This window comes from Fundulus heteroclitus, chromosome 1 (genome assembly GCF_011125445.2).
Source record: "Fundulus heteroclitus isolate FHET01 chromosome 1, MU-UCD_Fhet_4.1, whole genome shotgun sequence".
Classification (NCBI taxonomy): domain Eukaryota; kingdom Metazoa; phylum Chordata; class Actinopteri; order Cyprinodontiformes; family Fundulidae; genus Fundulus; species Fundulus heteroclitus.
In genome coordinates, this window is record NC_046361.1 from 30,164,082 (window position 1) to 30,174,256 (window position 10,175).

The following is a 10,175-nucleotide window of genomic DNA, read 5'->3' on the forward strand; positions in this document are numbered from 1 at the left end:
CCCTCTGTCGCCCTCGTGTGGTCGGCAGGCGCAAAAATAATTAAATAAAAAAAGGGGGGAAAACTCCAGACACACGTAAAAAAAAGTACAACTTTTTAATTTTTTTTTTTTTTTTCAAATTTCAGTGATTCGTTTGTATCAGCAGTGCTGTGACGAAAAGTGGGAAAATTCTTCACTGTACCACATGTTTGTTACAAAGAGAAGTAAAGCAGAAAAGTATGGATTTATATGGAGTTCAAGAAATAATTTTTTTTTTTTTTTGGTAACGCTTAAAACATACAGGAACTGGTAGATCTTGGTCCCTTATGCTGGGTGTATGCACATATCTTTATTCATTATTTTTCCGGAGGAGCGTATCAACTGCAGGCAGCAAAGGAGCTGTTCTTTCAGCACCAGTATACTGTCCATTCAGTCTTTTTGTATTGCTTTTGGAATAACCAGCTCTACCTCTCTGAGAGGCCTTTTGAACCATGCTGGCAAAGAACTTGTTTCAATATTTATAGGCTAACGATACTCTCTTACCAGTTTAAGCTGACGTCTTCAAGATGTCTCTTGCTTTTGTTCAGGAGTTGACCCGAACATTAGAAACCAAAACATGCTCACCTCTAGAACACAAAACCTTTGATGGCTGGACATCATCAAAGTATTTAGATTTTTCTTAGTCTGGGGCTGATGCCTATATTTTGGATCCAAACACATTCTATTCTGTGACAAAGAACTCCAGTTCTTCTTCTTTTTTTGTGCAGTGGCCTACAGTAGCTGGACATGTTTAATTTTGCATGTGATTGTTTGAATAGATGAACGTGCCACTTTCAGTCCACTGGCAACAGTACCCAAGGATGGACCATGCAGACATGTGGATGTCCAGAAGTACCTTTGAGTGACATCCAATGCTGTAACTCCATTTTACTCATATATTCCGAATACACCTATCAGAAGCTTAGAAAAGCATGCCAGCATTATCTGTGATTTCCCAAATTGTTAAATGCCATAGTAACCTAATCATAGTAAGTCTATGTAAACTTCTTAATTAAATGAAAGTGATATAACTTCCGTAAAACCAACAAAATCTATTTCTGCTGTGTTATTGTGGCTTTTAGCAAACATAAATAATTGTTGGCAATCCTAACTGACCTTAAAAAGTAAAAAAAATATGGTCTTGTTTAATATCAGACTGAAAGACACATACATATTTCTGTAGTGTATGGTAATTAATTTCAACTGAATACATTATTTTTTTGTTTTTGTCAGTAGCTTGCATAAATAACACATTAATATTTTTTTTTCCCAGTGATGGGACTCAATGTGTTGTCTCTACCCTGTTAGTACAGTCATGACAGTTGTGGTCACTTTCCAATGGCAACGTCCAACCTAAAAAACAAAACAAAACAAACAAACAAACAAACAACAAAAAAAACCCCCAACAAGCAGTTTTGAACGAAAGGGACATTCAAAAGACACCGTATACACTTTTATTTATTTTGTTTTACCCAGTTTTAATGAAAGCATCTGGATTTCTGAAGTGCTTAAAACATGTATCAGGAAAAGAAAGAATGGGGGAAAAATCCCAGCTGGAGGTGCCAAGGTGAGGAGAGATGTGATGTTTTTCATCTCTCTTCCGTCACTCACCGCATCGCAGCCAATAGTAAGTTCGCCTCGGTCGGACCGACTCGCCGCGTGCCGCTCCGGTCCCTCCTCGTGCTGTCCTCGCCGTGCACGCGCGTGGTACCCACGGTCGTGAGGAAGGAGGAGGATGTTGCGCGTGAAGGGGAAATGGCTGCCGAAAACAAGCCGGAAGGTAAGAAGAAATATAATGGGATTAAATTTAACAGTGTGACCGCGGTGTGGTGCGGGGGTATTTTTTTTATTTTTTATTTTTTTTTCTAAGCGGAGCGGCCGCAACTCCGCGCGGGGATGTCACGAGCGTGAGGACGAGTGGGGAGAATTTTTTTTCGTCGGAGAACGGCGCCGCTGTTTTCCTTTCCAACACACAGAGGCAGCTGAAACGTGGAGGCATCACTAGCCAGCTAATATTAGCTCTCATTGGAGCCAGCCGCTGTATTCCCAGATTAGCTCACATAAAAAAAAAGAAAAAGAAAAGGAAGAAAAAAAAAACACGCCACGGGGACAAATTGTCAGCGTGGTTAAAAGTACCGCGTGTACCGTTTATTGTGCTCCGGATTCTTCTCTAACGACGTGCATTGGCAAGTTGTGCCCAACAAGGCTAAGTTAATGACAACATGTCATCGGCGTCGACCAACTTCTTCCCTTATTTCAGAGCTCTGCCGTGTTAGTTTGCCTGTTTCCCAACCGCTTGTTTTGGCTGCCCTGAAATAATAACGAAGGCACGCCTGTTTTAAAATATGGAAGTTGGAGAGGGTCGTTCAGTTCCCCCTTGAGGCGCGAGGATTTTCTTTGGCACTCAGCGAATAGTGATCTATTTTTAAATGATCCTTTTCGTCCCCCTCCAATACTTTTTTTCTTTTTTGCCCTATATTCGCTCTTAAACAACAGTGTAATCATTGTGTTGCCTTGAGATGCCCTGTCGCGCTTGAAATGCCATCACACCAGAAGACGAAGAGGGAGGATGGAGAGTAGGATTTCCAGCAGCCTGCCCATTACATTACTTTACACATAGGACAGAATGATGACTTTCCCCTCCTTTTCTCAGCTGATTTCACACGCTTTCGCTCCCTGAGAACGAGATGCACCAGGCTTAATTATTTATTTATTTATTTATTTATTTTTTGGTGGAATATTTTATCACCACTCATATGCATGAGAGATCTATGCCCATTCAGAAAGGCCCATGGATTTTTTGGGTGAGTAATTAAATCATCTGCATGAAAAATAAAGGGAATGCGAGACCAAACCGCAGCTTTTCGTTCTTAATGCTATTTTGACTTGGCTGAGTTACTTAATTCCCCTCTCAGTGCTGCAAATTTCAGTATGTTAAAAATGTATTTTTGAATCTACTTGACGTTGTTTGTGTCCTGAATAGCCTTTATTTTTTAATTATGTATGACTGCTCATACCCTTTTAGCATGCAAATGTTTGTCATTAACTTTTTGTTAATGAGTGCAATCGTGTTGAAACACCATGTTCTTTTTGATGCTTTTTTAAAATGTTTATTTTAATAGCCTTAGGGTGCAGCAAAAGGGGAGCTGCTAGACTTTAAAACTGGCTGCATAAATTAGGATTATTATTCTTATTCTTTTTGTTCTATTATTTGTTTGGTCCACTTATTTCCAAACACTCCTTGGTACTTTGTTGAGTGTTTGACAAACCAATGAAAACAACTCAGCCAGACCTAGTGCCAGTAACTTTAAAGATAAATTCTTAGCATACATATTGACCAGTGCTTTAAATTCTTTCTGCCCATATAAAAGATAGTGATGAAACACAGGGCTTTCTAGTTGGTTTGGATGTCAGTGTGCCAACCACCAAAAGGAGTCCCACCAGGGGGTGCTATTGAGCTAAGGAGGCTCTCATATCTTTGGACTCTGTCTGGGGCATGGACAAAAAAAAAAAAAAAAAAAAAAAAGACATCTGTTTTGTGATAGTAATGACTTGACTATGTTGTAGAGTCCTAAATCTATTCTGAAGCCGAAACGAACTCAACACGCTCGTCGCAGCTGAGAACCCGGTAAAGCCTCTCCAAACGCGAGGAGCTCTTCACTGAAAACCCAGGCTTGAAAGTCCCATTGCTGAGCCGGTCAAGTTATTTTCAGTGCTCCTGAGAGGCCGGTCAGTGGAAAAAGAAGGAGGAGGGCGGAGAGCATAGGGAGAGAGAGAGATTACTTCATACCTTTATGTAAATGCCATGTCGTCTCATGCAGACTTGATCTTCACAGCTCTCGTATAGAGCTGTCAGAAGTCTTCGCTCCCACTTTTTCTTCCCTTTGGCTCTTCGATAACGTAGAACACGAGTTTTACGCCAGTTTGTGCATTATTTTTATTTGCAGCTACTGAGAAAGCAGGACTTTTTTTTTCTCTCAACCTTTTGTCCTTGTGGCATGTGGGCAGTGCTGATGGCTCACACTTGTTTGGCAGCTCTCACAAAAGGTCCATAACAAGTGAGAGGCCATGACCTGGACTTACTCTTTGGTGTAATGTTTACATCCTGGCGTATTTCTCTCAAGTCTCTGGGCCCTCGGGGGTATTTTTACTCCCCTTCACGCTCCTAAAAATCTCAGAGTGTGCGTTACTTTTTTTTTTTTTTTTACACAAGGCTAGGAGGGCACTGAAAGGACAGGCTTGATATGCCTCACAATGACACAGCTCTAGAGAAAACTACAGCCTGCGGTCTTAAAGAACGCTGCCTGGGCACAGCCTTACACAAATATTTCAGCACAAGAGTCATATGTGAGAGTTGAAACCAGGGGATTTGTAGAGGCAAGCCGGAGGTTTTAATTTAATCACTGAAGCTGAATCTTTATGCGGTCTGATTTTTTGCGGGCCAGCATCGGTATGCTTAAATTCACTCAAAATAAGAAAGATGCAGACGGAGGAACATTTTTTATTGAAGTTTGGATCAAAACAGTCAACAAAGGTGGCCCCTTTAAAACAGAAGCGTAACGCTCCTATTTTTAAGCAGTGCAGTTTAAAAAGTTTTCTTGATGTTATCAGAATTGAGGGGGAAGCAGCAGCAAAACGTCAAGCAAGCAAACAGTCAGCCCCCAACTTCCAAAAAATGCTTGAGCAGCAATTATATAAACATATCAGTGGTGTTTTGTAAAAAAGAACAGAGGCATTTATGTGTGGACCTCATGGTGCCGGACGGACCGCTTGCTCCCCTGGCTCTGAGTCGAATCAGGTGCTGGGTTTTCTGCTCTGCCTTTTTAATTGGATCAGTAACGTATAGATGGATGCAGCTCAGGGAGCGTCTGTGGTTGCTGAGACGTATCGCTCCTGATTCCCGCACGTAGCAGACCTTTACGTCATGCTTTGCACGGTCTCCGCTGATTGATTGTATCGAATCATTCAGTTTACCATTTAAACAATAAGAAAATGTTACTGCCCATATCAAGCAGGGTCACAGTTACACCGACTCTCACTTGTTTTCTTGTAGGGGCAAAAACCATTCTTGTTGGTAATTTTGGCAACTGAAATTTCATTAAAAAACAAAAAAAAACTTTACATTTTCGTTGTAACCATTCCTTTTACATTTTGCCCACCAGATCATGTGTGTTTAATACAGTTCTCAGGAAATTGTAAGACTCCATAAAAAGAAGTATAAAAAGCCTTATAATAAATTCAAATTCAAATTTTATGACGTTAGTATAATCTCATCATGATGAATATAGAAAAATCCAACCTTTAATTTGAGTAGATTTATGTACTGGGAATAAAAATCCCAGTTTGAGAAATTATACTCTCTATCTAAATATGATGGCACTATTATTGGCACCCTTGTGTTGAATACTTTGTGCGGCCCCCTTTTTGACAATATATAGGAAATTATCTTCTAATATAACCTTTCAAAAGGTGAGAACCTGCAGTGCAAGGGAGCTTTAGCCAGTCTTGTTTCCATCTCTTATGTCCTATACATAAAATTTGGTTCTATAGTCTGTGATGGGCATTGATGGTTGAGTTTGCCTCGCTTTATTCTAAATGACATGACATTTTAAAGAGCTCAAAAGTCAATGAGTTAAGCGAGGTTTCCACGGTGTCTAGAAATGACAAAGGCCCTCAGCATCACAGATCCTCTGCTATACTTAACAGTGTTTATGGGGGTGCTTTTTTCGTCTTTTATTTCACTCCAGACCCACCTGCCGTGTCTGGTGAGAAAAAGTTTAATATTATTATAACCTGACGAAAGCACAATGTTTCAGTTTAATAGCCAGTAGAGTACAGCAATCTCAAATGTTTATGTTTGTGGTGGTCAGACCCAAAAGGCTTTTTCCTCACATGCCTCTCAAACAACTGATGGACATGTGGATAGGGTTGTTAGACCAGGTAACCATATGATGTCACTCACTGTGAGCTGTGGAGGTTTTGTTTTACCTCCTAACCCTTACCCTCTTTTAGCTTTGAATGGTTAAAAATAAATATGGCTCCTCATCCAGCCTATGAGCTAATTGCTAAAAGAAACACGCCTCTGTGTGAATTTAGATTTATTCTCATGAATTACTAATTAGAAATTCTGATAAAAAGGTAAAATATACATAATAAAAATGTTCCAGTTACATTTATTGTAGTTGTGCCACTTTGGTTAAGAAAAAAAGAACAAAAGAAGTCATTTTGTAACATAGGATTTTTCTCAAACTGAATAAGTGCACTCCAATCGAAGGTTGAATATTATTGAGTGTGATTACAACGCTGCTATGAAGACAGCTTTTTTTAAACCCTTTTTCCACATCATTATCCGAGATGCAAGCTCATTTTCTTTGTCTGTATGCATTTAAATATTCTGTGTTGTTTCTGTTTATTGCTTGCATGGGGATTGTGCTTAGCTGTCACAGGCTGGGAGAATGCTTCTGTTCCTCGATTTTTCTCTACTTTTCTCTTTGCCTCCTAAAGGACTGAAGAAAGTTCGTAATCCGGATCGAATGTACAGATCAGCAGTGTGTTATGCTGGCCATGGTCCACCTAAGAGTATCAGTGATGACACAGAGACGAACAGTAAGAGTCAGTTATTAATACTGCATTCCTGCCGCAAGTTGCCACTAGTTGGCCAATCTACTATTCATTCATCAATTCATTTATTTACTTCTTGATTTCATCCGTCCCCATGCCCCGTCCCCTTGTTTTCTTCTCCTCCAACACAACACCTCCTGCGGCTGCTCTGTTGATTGAAGTGTCTGCTTTACAGGATCATGCTGTCAATAGCTGAAGTGTTGTCGTTAACTAAGAGTGATTGTTTTAGGTTGAGGCCACGAGATCAGGACCCGAGCAGACCCTCAGAGAGAAAGCTTGAGCTCGGAGCCATCAATTATGACTCTGCCTTTGCCTTTTGTCTGCTGGTCTCAAAGCTTCTTTTGAAGATGAGGAAATAACAGCACAAATTAAAAAAAAGTTGCCAGGTTAAATCTCGGAGGACTAAAATATTCATGCATACCTTAAGAGTTAATATTCTGTGATATTCAAATTGAATTGATATTTGTTTCTGTCTTTCTCTCATTACGTCTGTGCTGTGGGAAAACTGCAGACCGGGGGCAAAGAACAAAGATGGAGGGGGGAAAAAAGGAAGAGAAAAAAAACATCACAGAGGATTTTTATGACTTGTAAAAAACAGCTTCTGAGGGAACTGCTTCGCTGCACTCACAGTTCTGCACACAGGCACTTTATTTCGTCACAACCAAAACAAATCAGTCAGAAATATAGGCCAAAGTCTTGACTTTATTTTTGGGTGGATTTCTTTTCGCTCCTCTGTGGAAAATACGTCTGATCCTTTTTAGGCCTCTGTCTTTTGCCACATAAGAAACTGTCCCCCTCTGTGAAGCCGATTGTTTCTCAGCAGAAGGGAGTCCCTTTTACTCTTAATGAATACACCATCCCCTTCGCTGCTGGGCGACTGTGTTGATCTAGACTAGAGACTGCGTAATTAAGTGTGCTCATGTATTGTCATTTCTAAATAGAGAGCATGAAATCACCCTAACCCCTTGTTAGGCTCTGTGCTTCACCAGCGATAACTGCCACTGGAAGAGCTCCACAGCACCACATTGTTTTGGTCCCCTTAACCGAGAATGTGCGAGAGGTTTAATGGCAGGGGGAGCGCTTGTGCAGATCTATGAAACAGGATTGTAGACTGTAACAGATACATTGCTGATAGATTTTGTGTAACCCCCTCATGTGTGACAGCTCTGACTGACAATATGTTTTGCCAGTCTTGCTATTTTCCCTCATGTTATTGCGTGATATTACACTATCCTGTCCCCCGTGTCACACACTCTGTTTAATGTGTTCAGCCTGGAGGTTTTTTTTCTGCCCTACCAGGGAGGGGGGTGTGTGTGTGTGTTGGTAGGGGGGGGGTGGACAGTCTGAATGCAGGCAGGCAGGCAAACCATTGATCTGAGTAATCGTCTGAGTAATTGTGGGAGCAGTTATGATACAGAAAGAAAGGGGCTCCTTTGTGCACGCATTTGTAAGCAAGAGGGAGAAAAGTGGGAAAAGAACGAGAGGAAGAGAGAGGAAGGGAGAGGGGGGGGGGAGAAAAAGAGAGACCTCACCTCTGCTCTCCTTGAGATGGATTTTTATGATGGCTGAGCTCACTGAGGGCTGAGAACACATAAAGAGTCATTTTCAGTTTGTTGCTGGCAGTTAACCATGTGTGCATGTTTGTTGAACTTCCAGTATAGGCCGAGGCTTTTTTTATGCTTCTTATGTGTTTATTTATTTTTAGCTGTTTGACTTTTTGACAGTCTTTCCCCATTATGCTACACACAATCCACAGTGTATCGCGCGGTCCCCCCTGCTGAAACATTGAAAGTGCAGCCGTAAACGGCAACCAAAAACAAGCTGCAGTACTACTGCACATGTTGCTTCTTGCCGAGCTGCAGTAACAAATAAGAGCTTCATGTCCAATGAGATTCTCAGAAATTTCTACATCGCATTTATCCAGTAGTGGGGAAAAAAAAACTCCCTTCACATCTTTCCCAGCAGCTGTTGTGTACATTGTAGGTCAACAACTCATCCTAGATGCTATCTCCAGAGGCCATGAACTGCTCTCTTTGTTTTTGGTTTGCTTTGTACCATCCCAGCATAAAGGTTTACTTCACTGATACTTTTCTTCTTTTACACTCGTGGGTGGTGGGTAATTTCACTGCATGTAAGTGTGTTATCAAACAGGCCACAGGCCAAATGAATAAATATAATTGGTTTTCCCGGTCCTACACTTAATGCATAGCTATTTTAAGTCGGCTCACTATTCTCCATGTTCCCATCAACAGCCATCAGGACCCTTGGACAGCGCAGCAAAGGGATTCAGACGTTGCTTATATTCTCCTGTGTAGTTTTCAAGCCTCCACACAAAAGAAGGTCATAAGAAGTGGGGACAAATGTTCTAGAGTAATATTGTATTTAATTAGTGTAGGTGAGTTAGCAGGAATAATGAAGGCCAGCCTGAGGTCTGAGGAAAACCAACAAAAAAAAAAAAATTCGAGAAAGCTCCTTAATGGATTGCTAGAGAGGCAGAATGAAACTCGCATAAATTGCCAAAAACGCCTTCAAGAAAACTAAGCAGAACTTGACATTGCAGTGAACTTTCACTGAGTTGATATGCCTACGAACGCCTCACATAAGGATAGAAAAACTTGCTCAGTCTCATAATTTTAGCAATACATTTTAAGTAACCTGAAACATTTTGTGCACAGCACAGTTGTCCACAAAATTTGAGTAAGCATTAAATCGAATAATCCCTCCTGCAACTTTTGACAAGAAGTTTCACCTATATCAATTTGTAGAGAGGACTATTTTTATGTAAGAGAAGCTTATTAAGCCAAATCAAACAAAAAATGGTCTTTCCGTCAGATGTGTATAGATGGGAGGAAAAGAGCTTCCAAAACTAAAAAAAAAACCAACAACCCTAAAACAAATATCAAAGTTCATAATGGAGCACCTCAAGAAGCAGAAGCTGAAGGTTTGAACTTGGCCCTCACAATACACTGACCTAAACATAATTGAAAATCAATGAGCAGACCTCAAAAGAGCAGAGCAAGCAAGATGGCACCACGCTGCCACAGCACTGCAAGAGTAACAATAAAAATGTAAAGACAGAAACTGAAATTCTCGGCATGCAAAAAAGTGTTTCCATGCTGGGGTACTTTCAGAGAGATGGTGCCGAAAAATGACAGACATAGAGTAGCAGGGGAAAGTGGTTTCTGCTTTATTTTGAAGCCATATAACCATTGAAGAAAAGTGGTTTCTAGTGAAAATCAGGTCAGCTGTAATGCGTAGTTTTATTTGTTGTAAATAAATTAGCACCTGCCATTGCATACTGTTATGGTCTGTGACAGGAATATGTTAAATTCACTTATCCAAAATGAATTCACCCAAAGTATTTTTTTCCCCTGCAAGTTGAGCCTCATATTTACACTTCCTCCTCATTCTTTAACATCCAGCTTTCAGATTTATTGCTTTTAGCATGCGTCAGTCTTCATCAGCTGACCATTTTCTGCTTGGTTGTCTGAGTCCGTTTATTGCTTTTGACATTTTAGATATTTCTTTTCCTCTGC